The sequence below is a fragment of the Hemitrygon akajei genome, unplaced genomic scaffold, assembly GCF_048418815.1.
Source record: "Hemitrygon akajei unplaced genomic scaffold, sHemAka1.3 Scf000086, whole genome shotgun sequence".
In the NCBI taxonomy this organism is placed as follows: domain Eukaryota; kingdom Metazoa; phylum Chordata; class Chondrichthyes; order Myliobatiformes; family Dasyatidae; genus Hemitrygon; species Hemitrygon akajei.
Genome location: NW_027331972.1, coordinates 2931709 through 2948855, shown reverse-complemented (window position 1 = coordinate 2948855; position 17147 = coordinate 2931709). Strand labels below are relative to the sequence as shown.

General features: G+C 47.1%; 1 long non-coding RNA gene across 1 annotated transcript; it reads left to right on the top strand.

Moving 5' to 3' along the window:
- The first annotated feature begins 2872 nt into the window (after positions 1–2872).
- On the top strand, positions 2873–16632 carry LOC140722722 (uncharacterized). The gene is made up of 3 exons (XR_012097726.1): positions 2873–3016; positions 5090–5122; positions 15793–16632. It is a non-coding gene; the product is annotated as an uncharacterized lncRNA (long non-coding RNA).
- Positions 16633–17147: the final 515 nt, after the last annotated feature.

Sequence of the window (17147 nt, the reverse complement as noted above, 5' to 3'; positions counted from 1 at the left end):
CTGACCCGGGACACTAAAGGGGAAGGAGGTGCATGGAAAAGTATCGCGGGTCCGGAAGCTGGGCAGTGAGTGGAACTGTTTCTAACCGATTGTTTCTGACCCGGGACACTAAAGGGGAAGGAGGTTCATGGAAAAGTATCGCGGGTCCGGAAGCTGGGCAGTGAGTGGAACTGTTTCTAAGCGATTGCTTTCTGACCCGGGACACTAAAGGGGAAGGAGGTTCATGGAAAAGTATTGCGGGTCCGGAAGCTGGGCAGTGAGTGGAACTGTTTCTAACCGATTGTTTCTGACCCGGGACACTAAAGGGGAAGGAGGTGTTAGGGAAAAGTATCGCGGGTCCGGAAGCTGGGCAGTGAGTGGAACTGTTTCTAACCGATTGTTTCTGACCCGGGACACTAAAGGGGAAGGAGGTGCATGGAAAAGTATCGCGGGTCCGGAAGCTGGGCAGTGAGTGGAACTGTTTCTAACCGATTGCTTTCTGACCCGGGACACTAAAGGGGAAGGAGGTGCATGGAAAAGTATTGCGGGTCCGGAAGCTGGGCAGTGAGTGGAACTGTTTCTAACCGATTGCTTTCTGACCCGGGACACTAAAGGGGAAGGAGGTTCATGGAAAAGTATTGCGGGTCCGAAAGCTGGGCAGTGAGTGGAACAGTTTCTAACCGATTGTTTCTGACCCGGGACACTAAAGGGGGAGGAGGTGTTAGGGAAATGTATCGCGGGTCCGGAAGCTGGGCAGTGAGTGGAACAGTTTCTAACCGATTGCTTTCTGACCCGGGACACTAAAGGGGAAGGAGGTTCATGGAAAAGTATTGCGGGTCCGGAAGCTGGGCAGTGAGTGGAACTGTTTCTAACCGATTGTTTCTGACCCGGGACACTAAAGGGGAAGGAGGTGTTAGGGAAAAGTATCGCGGGTCCGGAAGCTGGGCAGTGAGTGGAACAGTTTCTAACCGATTGCTTTCTGACCCGGGACACTAAAGGGGGAGGAGGTGTTAGGGAAATGTATCGCGGGTCCGGAAGCTGGGCAGTGAGTGGAACAGTTTCTAACCGATTGCTTTCTGACCCGGGACACTAAAGGGGAAGGAGGTTCATGGAAAAGTATTGCGGGTCCGGAAGCTGGGCAGTGAGTGGAACTGTTTCTAACCGATTGTTTCTGACCCGGGACACTAAAGGGGAAGGAGGTGTTAGGGAAAAGTATCGCGGGTCCGGAAGCTGGGCAGTGAGTGGAACAGTTTCTAACCGATTGCTTTCTGACCCGGGACACTAAAGGGGAAGGAGGTGCATGGAAAAGTATTGCGGGTCCGGAAGCTGGGCAGTGAGTAGAACTGTTTCTAACCGATTGCTTTCTGACCCGGGACACTAAAGGGGAAGGAGGTGCATGGAAAAGTATCGCGGGTCCGGAAGCTGGGCAGTGAGTGGAACTGTTTCTAACCGATTGTTTCTGACCCGGGACACTAAAGGGGAAGGAGGTGCATGGAAATGTATTGCGGGTCCGGAAGCTGGGCAGTGAGTGGAACTGTTTCTAACCGATTGTTTCTGACCCGGGACACTAAAGGGGAAGGAGGTGCATGGAAATGTATTGCGGGTCCGGAAGCTGGGCAGTGAGTGGAACTGTTTCTAACCGATTGCTTTCTGACCCGGGACACTAAAGGGGAAGGAGGTGCATGGAAATGTATTGCGGGTCCGGAAGCTGGGCAGTGAGTGGAACTGTTTCTAACCGATTGTTTCTGACCCGGGACACTAAAGGGGAAGGAGGTGCATGGAAATGTATTGCGGGTCCGGAAACTGGGCAGTGAGTGGAACTGTTTCTAACCGATTGTTTCTGACCCGGGACACTAAAGGGGAAGGAGGTTCATGGAAAAGTATTGCGGGTCCGGAAGCTGGGCAGTGAGTGGAACTGTTTCTAACCGATTGTTTCTGACCCGGGACACTAAAGGGGAAGGAGGTGTTAGGGAAAAGTATCGCGGGTCCGGAAGCTGGGCAGTGAGTGGAACTGTTTCTAACCGATTGTTTCTGACCCGGGACACTAAAGGGGAAGGAGGTGCATGGAAAAGTATTGCGGGTCCGGAAGCTGGTCAGTGAGTGGAACTGTTTCTAACCGATTGTTTCTGACCCGGGACACTAAAGGGGAAGGAGGTGCATGGAAAAGTATTGCGGGTCCGGAAGCTGGGCTGTGAGTGGAACTGTTTCTAAGCGATTTATTTCTGACCCGGGACACTAAAGGGGAAGGAGGTGCATGGAAAAGTATCGCGGGTCCGGAAGCTGGGCAGTGAGTGGAACTGTTTCTAACCGATTGCTTTCTGACCCGGGACACTAAAGGGGAAGGAGGTGCAAGGAAAGGTATTGCGGGTCCGGAAGCTGGGCAGTGAGTGGAACTGTTTCTAACTGATTGTTTCTGACCCGGGACACTAAAGGGGAAGGAGATGCATGGAAAAGTATTGCGGGTCCGGAAGCTTGGCAGTGAGTGGAACTGTTTCTAACCGATTGTTTCTGACCCGGGACACTGAAGGGGAAGGAGATGCATGGAAAAGTATTGCGGGTCCGGAAGCTGGGCAGTGAGTGGAACTGTTTCTAACTGATTGTTTCTGACCCGGGACACTAAAGGGGAAGGAGATGCATGGAAAAGTATTGCGGGTCCGGAAGCTGTGCAGTGAGTGGAACTGTTTCTAACTGATTGTTTCTGACCCGGGACACTAAAGGGGAAGGAGATGCATGGAAAAGTATTGCGGGTCCGGAAGCTGGGCAGTGAGTGGAACTGCAAAGTGATCTCAGATATGACTTGACACCTGATTGAATGAGGTCGAGAGAGGGGGGGGGGCTGCTGAATCGGAATTTTCCTGTTCCAATTTTACGCTGTTTGCATCCTTCAGGTGTTTATAACTCGTTTCCCAATGATGGATGTGTTCGCCAGGATTATCCCTGGGTTTGTCATGACAGAAGCAGGTGATTTCAACCGCACGCTCACCGAGCAGAATATCCATGTCAACAATTCCAACTTCTTCGTGTCTTACTGCACGGGGTAGGTCACAAAACAAGGCGTTTAGTTGGGTCTTTTGTGCGATCAGTGGCCAACGGGCTGAGGATCTTCTCTCACAAGTATTTTCCAGAAGGAAGATTGCCCGGCAGCCTATTCAACACTTTCCTAGAATGTGCTGGGGACAGCCCGCAGGTGTCGCCATCTTTCCGGAGCTGACATATCATGCGCACAGCTTCCTCATCCGAACCCACAACTTCCCAATTTCCAATGACAGCAGAATGTCTCCACAAAGGACAAACCCACTGACGTGGTGTGAGGAACACTTTCTCCGAGGGTGATTCCATCACTCCCAGCACGTCACCTATAGGAAACGTCTTAATCGCATGCAAATACAGCACTGGAATATGAAACACGAGATTTCACCCAGTTTAACTACCATCCTCGCTTCCCTCTCCCCATCCCTCTCCCGAGCAGAAGATCGGAATGTAATTGCTGGTCTGCCGAGCCATCGGAGAGCGTAAAGCAGAGCCACCATGCAGTGTCCCGTTTTGAAAGCGCAGACACAGTTAGTCGGCATCGTTGTCCCACCTTCCTGCAAGGTTACTTCACGTACTGTCTCATTCAGACCATTGCCACTGTCCCATCTAAAGACAACACCTCGCATGCACGCACCATGAATCTCCGTGTTGTGCGAGGCGGCATTGCGTACGCCTGCTGAGCTCACAGTGAACCACGTCTCTCGGTTCAGTTCACTGCACACTACTGAGGCCTCTTCAGATTCTGGCGCCTAAAACCATTTAGCGGCCAAAGGCTCGGAATTGGCGAGTAAGTGCATGTGGAACATTTCTCTGTGAGCGAGGCGGTAAATAAATCAGAGGCAATGTATCGTTAGGGTGCTCACGCTGACAGAGTGTGGAAACACTCCCGTGGTGAAAGCCTTCTCCTCACGCTGCTCTTCCAAAGGGAAGGGACCGTTTGAACGGCTGTCCTCGACTCTATAAGTGAATGGCTAAATGCTGTTCAATCACAGAGCCCTGCAATAAATTATTAAGCTTTTCAAATTTCCCTGACGGATTTCTCAGTCAAGATCTCCCCAGTACAAAACACTGCTGGCTTGAGACTGTTTTATCACAAGATACTCCAAAGTTTCACCCTCAATAATGACTCAAAAATCTCATCAGCGGGTAGTGGTACACGGACGATTTATAATTGGTTTTCGATAAGATCATGAGATACTGGAGAAGTATTGAACCATTCGGCCCATCGAGACTCTCCACCATGTTATCTTGCCTCACTTGTTATCCCGCTCACCTCCTTTCTCCTGTTTTATCCCTGTACTTGTCACCCGTACGAATCAAAAGCCGATTCAACTCCACCTTAAATAAGATCACGAACTTGGCGTCCACATCCATGGCAATGAATTGCTCAGATTCAGCATCCTCTTGCGAAAGGAATTCTTCATCATCTCTTAGACTATACACTCTGCTCCAATCCCAAAATACCCCGTAGGTATTCTCTATACGTCCTATCCAGGCTGTTCAATGGTCCATGGTTTTCCAAATCATTCTTCAAAACTATGTGTATTGTTGAGCTAAGAGTCTCTCGCTAATTTTATACATTTTCACACCCTTGAAACAGGTCTGTAGTTTTGGGCAAAAGGATGTCCTACATTCTTGAATGGATGTGGAATGTTCTGTGTGCGAGCGGATCGGTAGATGAACCAGAGCCGCTGCAGTATCGGTTGGGTGTCCGTGCCTACGGAATGGCAGGAATGCTCTGTCGGTGTCATATAGAAGGCTCGCTTAACACACTTCTACTCCAATGAGTGAAACGGTGTGAATGGCTGCACTGTGTGTCACGAGAGAAGCTTGGTCGGTGTTCCAGAAAACACTCCAGTTGCGGCATAAATAGAGCGAAGGAATTTGGTGGAATTATTGAACTTGATGTTGACTCCTCAGGGGTCAATGTGCCCAGAGGGAAGGTGGGCTGGAATCCCGGTGGCATCTTTGGAAAGGATCAGGCGTTTGGTGGCAGTGTTTAGGGAAGAAATGGTCACAGTTAACATGTTTACGTGGGGTCTCTAATTCTCTTTTTTTTCCCCAAAACCCCGATTAGGTACTCAACGATGTTCCCTTCTCTGATGTCAGGGTAAGTGGCAGGGGAATGGTGTGACTGTGATTGGGTCAGTTAATGAATCAGAGACGCTGCAGTATCAGGTGGGCTCTCCCGCTGACGGTCGGTCAGGTACAGAAAATATAGAACACTAGACCTCTATGTTCGCCCTTTATCCTTGATTGGTGCCGACTCAAAATCTTCATTCCAACAGAACCGTCTTTTTTTCAATTATCCATTTGTTTCAGAGTTTCTTAAATGCACCTGATGGACATGTCTCTAACAGGACTCCCGAGTCCGGGTTCCACACACCCAACATTATGTGTAAATACATACGGCTGGCAGCCGCTATACCTCCCTATAATCACTTTAAATTTTTATCCCCGTGTTAGCTATGTCGACACTGGGAAAATGTCTTTGGCCATCCGCATGATCTATGTCGTTTAACTTGTAAACCCTATGCAGCCGCCTTTCACCCACTTTGTCTGTAAAAGGAAAAGCCATAGCTCGCTAAACCTATCCTCATATGAATATCCCTCTCGTCTAGGCAGCATACTGGTAAATCTTCGTTGTTCTGCTTTGAATACTGTCATATATTTTCTGAAATTAGGCAACCGGAATTGAGCACAATATCCCAGAAGTAATTGAGCGGTAGCATTACCTCGCGGCTTCGAACACAATCACTCGATGACTGAGGCCAACACCTCGTATAGTTTCTTAACAGCCTTTTCGACTTGCACGTCAGCTTTCAGGAATCTATGGACGTGAACCTAAAGTTGATTCTGTTCTTCCACACTGATAATGAGCCTGTCATGAACTCTGCATCTTGCATTCAAATTCGACTTTGCAAATTGTATCACTTCACACTTTTCCACATTAAGCTCACAGTTGCCAATTCTTAGCCCAACTTTGCATTCCTCATTGCCCTGTTGTAACCTACATCACAATCCACACTATCCCGAAATGTCATCTGGAAACGGACCAGCCTAATCACCCGCTTCCCGAACAGATCTCCGTGGAACACCACTGGTCACCGACCTCCAAGCGAAATACCCTCCACCTGCTACCACACTCTGTTTTCTGTGGCTAAGCTAGTTCTATCTACAGCAGCCAGGTTTCCCTGCCGCCCATAACTGAAAACATTTTGCAAACATCTTCATCAGTGTGCTTTGTCTAATAATTACGAATTTGATTCCATACGTGAGACATGTCGTGCCCCTCTCACAGCCATGCTGACTATCCCTGATCAGACTATCGTTCTCCTACGGTCCGAAAATACTTCTCCATCATTTTGACTGTACCAACGTTGGGCCTACTGGTCTGTAATTCCAAGCGTTTTCCCTGTATCTTTCCTTGACCAAACGAATAACAGTTGGCAAAGTCCAATCCTCTGATACTACTGCAGTAGCCAAAGGATACAGAAAGGTCATCACCGAAGGTGCAGCAGTATCTTCTGTCTCTTCCACTAGAAAAATGGGGTACATCCCCTCCGGCACTAGTAACTGATGTATCGTAATGTTCTCGAAAATTTCAACTCATCCTCTTTCTAAACATCGATATGTTCAAGTGTATCAGCCTGTTCTACGTCATCCTCACATTTGAAAAATTCCTCCTCTCCATTGTGAACACTGACAGAAAATATCCATTAAGGACCTTGCTTATGTGGCCGGACCTCAGGCGCATACTTCTTCTGTTATTCCTGATCGGTCCTACGCGGTCGTCCGCCTGTTCTTCACATTGGTGTAAAAGGACATCGGATTTATAAGCTCCTACCTTGCTACCTTGTAGTTTATTAGAAACCTGTCTGATCCCTGCTTCCTTAATCTAAAGTCGGTTTCTTCCTCCCTCTGGACTATCTTTTGTCAACCACGTCTCCTTCACTCTACCATCGTCGACCCTGTCTCAATGGAACGAACCTATCCAGAATAACATGGAAGTGCTTCCTAAAATGTCCCACATCTCAGTTGTGCATTACCCTGTGTATATCTCGATCCAACCTACGTTTCCAACTTCCTCACTAACACCATCGTAATCAGCTCTTCCACCAATGAACTAATTTATAATACTGTCTATTCCTATCCTCATTCAATGCCCGGGTAAAGAATAGGAGTTGTGGTCACAGTCTGTGATAGAAACTCTGGCAGTTTCGCATTAGGAAATATGACAGGTGACCTGGTTCACTGGTCTAATATGGCGTTTCCTTCAGTTGTACTGTCCACTAATGAGTCAAAAATCACTTGTGGATTCACCGAACAGATTCTGCCAATCTAAACATTTTTTTCTCTAAGGAGGTTCCAGTCAATATAAGGGAAGTTGATATCACCAACAATAAACATCTTTACGCTAACATATTTCACGAATCTGTCTCCTGAAATGCTCCTTGGCCTCTATTTGGCTATTTGAGTGGTTAGCCCACATCATACTTCCAATAGCTTGGTTACTCTTCCTGTTTCGGACTCTATCCACATTGACTCACTGAATGATCCGACCACGACTCCTCCATTTGTGCTGCTGTGAGATTACCCGACTCTTGCACATTTTCCACAGTCCCGTTTGAAACAGAGAAACACTGGAGCATCCAGAAGTGATTCCTGCATTTGTGTCAACAAAGTCTCTGTATTGGCCGTAACTCCATAGTTCCATGTTCTCAAAATACATCTTTTTTCCCAATACTTCTCGCATTAAAATAGGTGCAGTACAATCCAACCTACTGTCTGTAGGTTCACTGCCTCTCCTTCCCCACAATGTGCCTATACGCAACTGCTCTATCCTCTGACATATCCCTTTGGTTCTCATTCCTCTCCTGAACTAAGTTTCTTTTCCCCACCACTTCTATCAAACCTGTCTGAAAGTTTTCCCTCCAATTCAGGAGGCGAAAAATTTACTGAAGCGAGTTTTGGGATACAGGATTCACCTTTATTTGGAACGTTTGGACTGCTTAGGCATAGCCAGAATGTATCTGTAGAAGGAAAATCACGTTCTGTAAAATTGATCAGGTGTTTTGAACAGGTAAACAAGAGGTCTGACACTGTCCCAAATTGTAAGATAGCTGAAAGGTGAGATCACGTGGATCCATGGTCATCTGGACAACTGCATACATAAGAACATAAGAAACAGGAGCAGGAGTAGGCCATTCGGCCCATCAAGCCTGCCCCGCCATTCAATAAGATCATGGCTGATCAGTCCACAAACTCAGATCCATCTACCTGCCTTTTCACTATAACTCTTAATTCCCTTACTAAGTAAAAACCTATTTAATTGTATCTTAAATATATTTAGTGAAGAAGGCTCCACTGCTTCAATGTGCAGAGAATTCCACATATTCACCACTCTCTGTGAAAAACAGTTTCTCCGCATCTCCATCCTAAATCTTCTCTCCTGAAACTTGAGGCAATGTTCCCAAGTTCTAGACTCACCTACCAATGGAAACAACTTTCCTACTTCTAGCTTATCTATCCCTTTCAAATTTATGTATGTTTCTATAAGACTCCCTCTCGTTGTTCTGAATTCCAGACATTATAGACCCAGGCAACTAAATCTCTCCTCATATTTTAACCCCTTCATCCCTGGAATCAACCCTGTGGACCTCCTCTACACGGCATCTAAAGCCATTATATCCTTTCTCAAGTATGGAGAACAGAATTGCATACAGTACTCCAGGTGTGGCCACACCAGTGCCCTGTAGAGTTGTAGCATGACCTCCCCGCTCAGAATTCAATCCTTCTAGCGATGAGGGCCAACATTCCGTTTGCCTTCTTAATAACCTGTTGCACCTGCAGCGTGTTCACATCCTCTGTACAATTTGCTTTTCCACTCAGTTTAGTGTCATCAATAAATTTTGCTGCGGCGACCCCTGCGGCACCCCACTCACCACTGGCTGCCAACCGGAGAAAAACCCATTTATACCAACCTCTCTGCCTTCCATTGGTTAACCAATCCACTATCCATGTCAATACACTTCCCCCGACTCCAAGCATCCGTATATCATTTGTCTCTTGTGCGTCACCTTATCGAACGCCTTCTGGAAATTCAAGTACACGACATCCACCTTTCCCCCTCTATCCACTGCACTCATTATGTCCTCAAAGAACTGCAATAAATTTGTGTCAAACAGAACCTGCTCTATCTGAATCCATGCTGAATCTGTCTAATAACACCCCTCCTTTCTAAATGTTTCGCTATTTCTTCCTAAGTGACAGCTTCAAGCATTTTTCTGACCACAGATGTTAAGCTAACTGGCCTTTAGTTGCCCGTCTTTTGCCTGCATCCATTTTTTTTTAAGGCGCTGACAAGAGTCAGAGGAAAATGATAGAGGGATGTCAGAGAGGAGACCTGTAGATAGAAAAGAACCATAGAAAGCCTACAGCACAATACAGGCCTTTCGGCCCACATGCCAAACATGTCCCTACCTTAGAAATTTACTAGGCTTACCCAAAGCCCTTTATTTTACTAAGCTCCATGTACCTAACTAAAAGTCACTGAAAAGATCCTAAAGTACCCGCCTCCACCTCCTTTTCCAAAAACCCATTGCACCCACTAACCATTCACTGAGTAAAAACACTCAGTACCTAATCCGCAGCACCATAAACCCATGTCCTCCTGTGGCAACAATTTCAGCCCAGGGGAAAAGCCTCTGACTATACACACGGTGAATGCCTCTCATCATCTTATACACCTCTATCTGGTCCCCTCTCATTCTCTGTCGCTTCAAGGAGAAAAGGCGGTGTTCACCCAATCTATTTTCATAAGGCATGCTCCCCAGTCCAGGAAACATCCTTGTAAATCTCCTGTGCACCCTTTCTATGTTTTCCTCATCCTTCCCGTGGTGAGGCGATCAGAACTGAGCAGAATTCTCCAAGTGTGGTCTCACCAGGGTCCCATATAGCTGCAACATTACCTCTCGGCTCCTAAAATCAATTTCACAATTGATGGCCGATACATCATATGCCTTCTTAACCACAGTCAACCTGCACAGCTGCTTTGAGTGTCCTCTGGACTCCGTCCCCAAGATCCTTCTGATCCTCCACACTGCCAAGAATCTTACCATTAATACTATATTCTGCCATCATATTTGACCTAACATAATGAACCACTTATCACTTATATGCATTGAACTCCATCTGCCACTTCTCAGACCAGTTCCGCATCCTATCAATGTTCAACTGTAACCGCTGACAGCCCTCCACACTATCCACAACACCCCCAACTTTGTGACATCAGCAAACTTACTAACCCGTCCCACCACATCCGCATCCAGGTTATTTATAAGAATCACGAAGAGTAAGGGTCCCAGAACAAATCCCTGAGGCACAGGACTGGTCACCGACTTCTATGTTGAATATAACCCGTCTACAACCACTCTGTACTTACTGTGGGCAAGCATCTCAATCATCAGCTGTCTGAATGATTCACTGCCTTTAAAGGGAAGGGGCATCTATGTTCATAATTTCATGGTGTTAGTTTACAAGGAAACAAAGACTACAGGGGCTACAACCTTTCTGTTGACTATTATGTCACCCCTTTCACTGTGAAATGGGTCAGCACATTTCCTTTATTGACAAAAGTGACAGCCCGTGGTGGGTAGACTTGTTGTCGAGTGAACAAGTAGTTTATGAGGTACTGCAAGTATATGTTTTTATTGAATCTTTGCTGCCTGCTAGATCGAGGGTGCTGATGCATTTTTGCTGGTGGGATGGGGTTTCATTGCTTTCGGGGGTTATCTGGGAGGTTTTAGGTTTGTGACGTTTTAACTGTCATTCATTCTTTGGGGCACAGCTCGGTTTACAGTAAGTCTGTGAAGAAAAATAATTTCAGGACGTATATTGCATACTTTTCTCTGACAGTAAATGCACCTATTGAATACATTGTCTGTGGATCCAGCTGATAAGTCTTGTTGAGATTAACATCACGCTGCCCACTCCACCGACAACGCAGCACAGCCGGGGACATAGCAGGGGATTTTACATCAGAAAACAGTGGATTTAGTGATGAAGTTCGTGATTAATGCTGTTGTCTCATGCAAATCATAGAAACATAGAAAACAATACAGGCCCTTCGGCCCACATAGTTGTGCCGGACATGTCCCTACCTTAAAAATGACTAGGCTTTCCTATAGCCATCTATTTTTCTAAGCTCCATGTACCTTTCCAAAAGCCTCTTAAAAATACCCTATCGTATCAGCATCCACCACCATTGACGGCAGCCCATTCCACGCGCTCACAACTCTATGAGTGAAAAACTTACCCCTGACATCTCCTCTGCACTTACTCTCAAGCACCTTACACCTGTGTCCTCTTTTAGCAACCATTTCAGCCCTGGGAAACCATTTCACCTCTATCAGATCACCTCTCATCCTCTGTCATCCCTAGGAGTAAAGACCGAGTTCACTTAGCCTACTTCCAGAAGGCATGCTCCCCAATCCAGGCAATATCCTTGTAAATCTTCTCTACACCTTTTTCTATGGCTTTCACATCCTTCCTGTGGTGAGGCGACCTGAAATGAGCACAGTACGACAAGTGGGGTCTGACCAGGGTTCTATATAACTGCAACAGAACCGCTCGGATCCCAAATTCAGTTCACGATTGATGAAGGCCAATACGCCATACGCCTTCTTAACCACCACAGAGTCAACCTGTGCAGCTGCTGAGAGGGTCCTATGGAATCGGACCCCAAGATCCCTCGGATTCTCCACAATGCCAAGAGTCTTACCATTAATACTATATTCTGCCATCGTATTTGACCTACCAAAATGAACAACTTCAAACTTACCTGGGTTGAACTCCATCTGCTACTTCTCAGCCCAGTTTTGCATCCTATCAATGTCCGGCTGTAACCACTAACAGCTCTCCACACGATCCACAACACCTCCAACCTTAGTGTCATCAGCAAACTTACTAACCCATCCCTCTACTTCCTCATCCAGGTCATTTATAAAAAAATATGGAAATTGGTGATCGACCTCCATGCAGAATATGACCCGTCCACAACCACTATTTGCCTTCTGAAGGCCAGCCAGTTTTGGATCCACAAACCATTGTCCCCTTGGATCCCCTGCCTCCTTACTTTCTCTGTAAGCCTTGCATAGGGTACCTTATCAAATGCCTTGCTGAAATCCATACACACTACATATACTGCTCTTCCTTCATCAATGCGTTTAGTCACATCCTCAAAAACTCCAATCAGCCTCGTAAGGTACGGCCAGCCCTTGACAAAGCCATGCTGACTACTCCTAATCGTAATATGCCTCTCCAAATGATAACAAATCCTTCCTCTCAGGATCTTCTCCATCAACGTACCAACCACTGAGTTATGACACACTGGTCTATCATTTTCTGGGCTATCTCTGCTCCCTTTCTTGAATAAAGGAACAACATCCACAACACTCCAATACTACGGAAAGTCTCCTGTCCCGAATGATGATGCAAAGAACATCGCCAGAGGCTCAGCAATCTCCTCCCTCGTCTCCCACTGTAGCCTGGGGCACATTTCATCCGGTCTCGGCGACTTGTCCAAATTGATGCTTTCCAAAAGCTCCAGATCATCCTCTTTCGACATGCTGAAGCTTTTCAGTCTGCTGCAATTCATAACTACAATCACCAAGATCCTTTCTGAAGTAAGGTATTCAGTAAGCACCTCTGCTATTTCCTCTGGTTCCATACTCGCTTTCCCACTGTCACACGTGATAGGCCCTATTCTTTCACATCTTATCCTCTTGCTGTTCACATAGTAATAGGATGCCTAATGGTTTTCCATAATCCTGTCCGCCTAGTCCTTCTGATGGCCCCTTCAGAGTCTCCTAATTTCATCATATGCTTCTTCCGATTAGTCTTATAATCTTCTAGATCTCTAACATTACCAAACTCTCTGAAACTTTTGTAAGTTTTTCTTTTCCTCTTGTACGCCACGGTTCTTGTACCCTACCATAACATTCTTGTCTCATTGGAACGTACATATACAGAACTCCACACAAGTATCCCCTGAATATTTGCCAATTTTTTTCTGTACTTTTCCCTGAGACCATCTGTTTCCAAATAATGCCTCCAATTTCCTGCCTGATAAACTCATAATTCCGCTTACTCCAATTAAACGCTTTTCTAACTTACCTGTTCCTATCTCTCTCCAATGCTATTGTAAAATGTTCTCCCACTGAGAGATCTGACACCTGACCAGGTTCATTTCCCAATACCAAATCAAGTACAGCCTCTCTTCCTGTAGGCCTATTTACATATTCTGTCAAGAAACCTTCCTGAACACACCTAACAAGCTCCACCCTATCTAAACCCCTTGCTCTCGGGAGATGCCAATCTATATTTGGGAAATTCAAATCTCCCGTCATGACAACTCTGTTAGTATCACACCACCCCAGGATCTGTTTCCCTATCTGCTCCTCGATATCGCTGTTACTATTGGGCGGCCTGTAAAAATAGCAGTAAAGTTATTGACCCCTTCCTGTTCCTAACCCACAGAGATTCCTTAGACAGTCCCTCCATTGCGTCCACCTTTTCTGCAGCCGTAACTCCATGTCTGAGTAACAGTGTCACGTCCCCACCTTTTCTGCCTTCCTCCCTGTCCTTTCTGAAGCATTTAAAACCCGGCACTTGAAGTAACCATTCCTGTCCCTGAGCCATACACGTTTCTGTAATGGCCACCACATCATATCTCCAAGTACTGATCCACGATCTAAACTCATCCGCTTTGTTCACTAGACTTCTTGTGTTAAAATAGACACATCTCAAAACTTCGATCTGAGTGCGTCCCGTCTCTATCACCTGCCAATCCTCCATCTCGCACTGTCTACAAGCTTTCTCTATTTGTGGGCTAACCTCCTTTTCCCTAGTCTCTTCAATTCGGTTCCCACCCCACAATAATTCTAGTTTAATCTCTCCCGAGTGACCTTAGCAAACCACCCCGCCAATATATTGGTCACCTTGGGATTCACCTGCCCTAAAAGAGGTCCCAAAGAGCCAGAAATCTGAATGCTGGCCCCATCTCCAATCCCTCAGCCACGAAATTATCCTCCACCTCTTCCTATTCCTATTCTCACTGTCGCGTGGCACAGCCAGTAATCCCGAGATTACTATCTTTCGGTCCTGCTTCCCAACTTCCTTCCTAACTCCCTATAGTCATTTTTTTTCTCAGGACCTCTTCCCTTTTCCTACCTATGTCATTGGTAACAATATGTACCACAGCCTCTGGCTGTTTTCCGTCCCACTGCAGGATATCTTGAGCGCGAACCGAAAAATGCCGGACTTCGCACCTGGGAGGCAAACTACCATCCAAATTTATTTCCTGCGTCTACAGAACCGCCCGTCTAACGCCCTAAATACAGAGTCGCCTATCACTACTGTCTTCCTCTTCCCTTAGCTACCCTTCTGAGACACAGGGCCAGACTCTGTGCCACAGGCACGGCCACTGCCGTCTACCGAGGTAGTCTGCCTACCACATCCCCCCCCCCCCTTCAAACAGTACTCAAACAGGAATACTTATTGCCAACGTGTACAGCCACAGCGATACTCTCTAGTACCAGACACTTCCCCTTCCCCCTCTTGACTATGATCCAATTGTCTGTCTCCCCTGGCCCCGGTATGACCACCTGCGTATTTCTCCTTTCTATCACCTCCTCACTTTGCCTGACCAGCCGAAGTTCATCGATCTGCATCTCCAGATCCCTAACTGGAGCTGCAGCTCTACACTTCTGGTGCAGATATGTCCGTCCGGGACCTCCCCGCCACCCCCACCCCCCGCCTTCAAATCTAACACCGAGCACAGAAAAGTGGCTTCACACGTATATTACTTCCTTTCCGTAATTAACACAGGCAGACCTACCTCGCCTCGTCCCGTTACCGCCTAAGCCCTTGAGCCAAAGCACTATCACTCTGCCGCCTCTCTCTGCGCTGCCCGCTGGATATGGCGGTCTTCTTTTTAAACATTTCACGCTGTACTGACTGACGTCACGCACCTGCGGATTCTTGCCCGCCTTTTACCCCTACTAGTAAAATCTCCCTTTGCTCCGTTCACTCGCGGCCTGCTTGCTCCAAATGATCAGTAAGTTTGCAGTTGACACCGACAATGCCGCTGTCGTCCACAGTGGAGAAGATTGCCTGAGGTTACATCGGGAAAAAGTGTGAACTGGGGAAGTGGGTCACAGAATAACTCAGGCAAGTAGAGTGTGGTGCACTTGGGGAGTTAAACCGAGAAATAACTTACACAGATAATGGATAACCTTGGATAAAGTCATGGTAGATGGATCGGTGGGATTGGAGAGACAGACAGAGAGATGGTGAAGAAGATGTATGATCCGTTCTCCTGCAGCAATAAAATCATTGGCACCCAGAGTTGGGATATCACCTTTCGACTGTTCATCATGTTGGTTAGACTTCACCTGCAGGATTGTGTACATTTGTGGTCACCACAATATTGAAGGGATGTGATTTTGCTTGTGAGGGCATTAAAAAGAATCCCATGACCGTAGGAAGTCACGCTGCAGACACGGGAGTTGCTTGAGTTGAAAACTCTAGGAATATGTTACCCGTCGCATCTGTGAGGCCAATTCTCCACACTCGCACATTTAAACTCCGCCAATATATATATATTTTTTTGTTTGGAGGAGGACCGGTTTACTGATGATGAGAACAATCCCTTCAGAAAAGGGACAGCTCTAGCACTCTCAGGAAAAATTTCCCTCAACTTTCTGTTATTTCTTTCAGTCAGGAGTTATGGTTCGTAGCCTCTGGAGGATTCGACTGCCCGACAGCGTGAGACCAACGAGGACGCTTTCAATCCTCCGCTTGCTTCCTGTTAAACTCCGCTTTCTGCATGCTCGCCACTGTTAATTCACTTCCAACACCGGCACTCGGTAATCACAGCACTGACCTGTTCACCTGCCATGGCATCGAATATCTGTGACCAACCCGTGTGGGATCATCAACCATTCTCACGGCAGCCGCAGTGCGTCTGCTTTTGGGGCCCCGTTCTAACAATAGGCATCCGTTAGTCTTGTGAGACCATGGATTTGCTCCTTGCAAGGTTATTCCAGGACGCAGGCTTTGGCAGGGTTGTATGGAAGACCGGCATTTGCTCATGCTGCAGTTCTTCAGGGACGTTGGCAACCGTACCTTGTCGTCCTGGGACGCCTTGTCACGATTACCAGACAAATGTGACGTTTCCTAGGATCTCTTTCATTCCCGGTTCAACAGTACGATAGGAAACACGTCGGAAACCGCGAGGAAACCCAGACTGACATTTGGGGTTCGAGGTGATGTTTCTGCTTCTCAGCGAGTGCACGGCTGAAAGTCAAGAGACACGGGCCACCTCTGATGGACTGCACGGGTTTTTGGCGCCAGAGCGGTGTACATACTGGGCAAAACAGCCGGCGGATGTTTGATATGATCCACCTCCTGTGTCGGTGTAACTGTAATAACTCTTCTGTACTCTGATGATAGCAAGGGTTCTGATATTTCGTTGTTTACGTCATGTGGCGGCTCCTTCTCGGAGCTAACTACTGACCACACTGCCTTTCTGACATCTGTCCCGCGGTGGTATAGCCATTTTCCAACTTAACTGTATGAATCAATAAAACCGAGGCTGTATGCATTAACTTGGTCTGCATCTCTTGACAAAAATTCGTTGCTGTCAATTCCCTCTATTCATTGGGAAGGTACGTTCAGCTCCACCAGGAGTAGCCAGCTCCAAGGGCAGTGAAAACAGCATGCTGACACACCCACACTAACAGCTCACCCCTCTTCCCACCCGACGCTGAGCCACTCTGTGGAAAACTGTCAGCTGATAGTGACGCCGCCTGGGGTGCGGGGAGGGGCGTGTGGAACCGGAGCCGTACACCGTCAGGCAGATTGCCAGCAGTGACAATACTAACATGGGCCTACAGCCCAAATGGTCTCTCCCACCATATAGGTGTCACATGCCGTCAGGGTAGACAGGTCTGAATTGATGGCTTTGGAAAGCAGAGCGCAGGAGGATAACCTGTCCGTGGGGTAATGCCAGACTTACCAGCTATCACTGGACAGACGCCATACCCACAACGATCACCTTTTAACCACCTCCA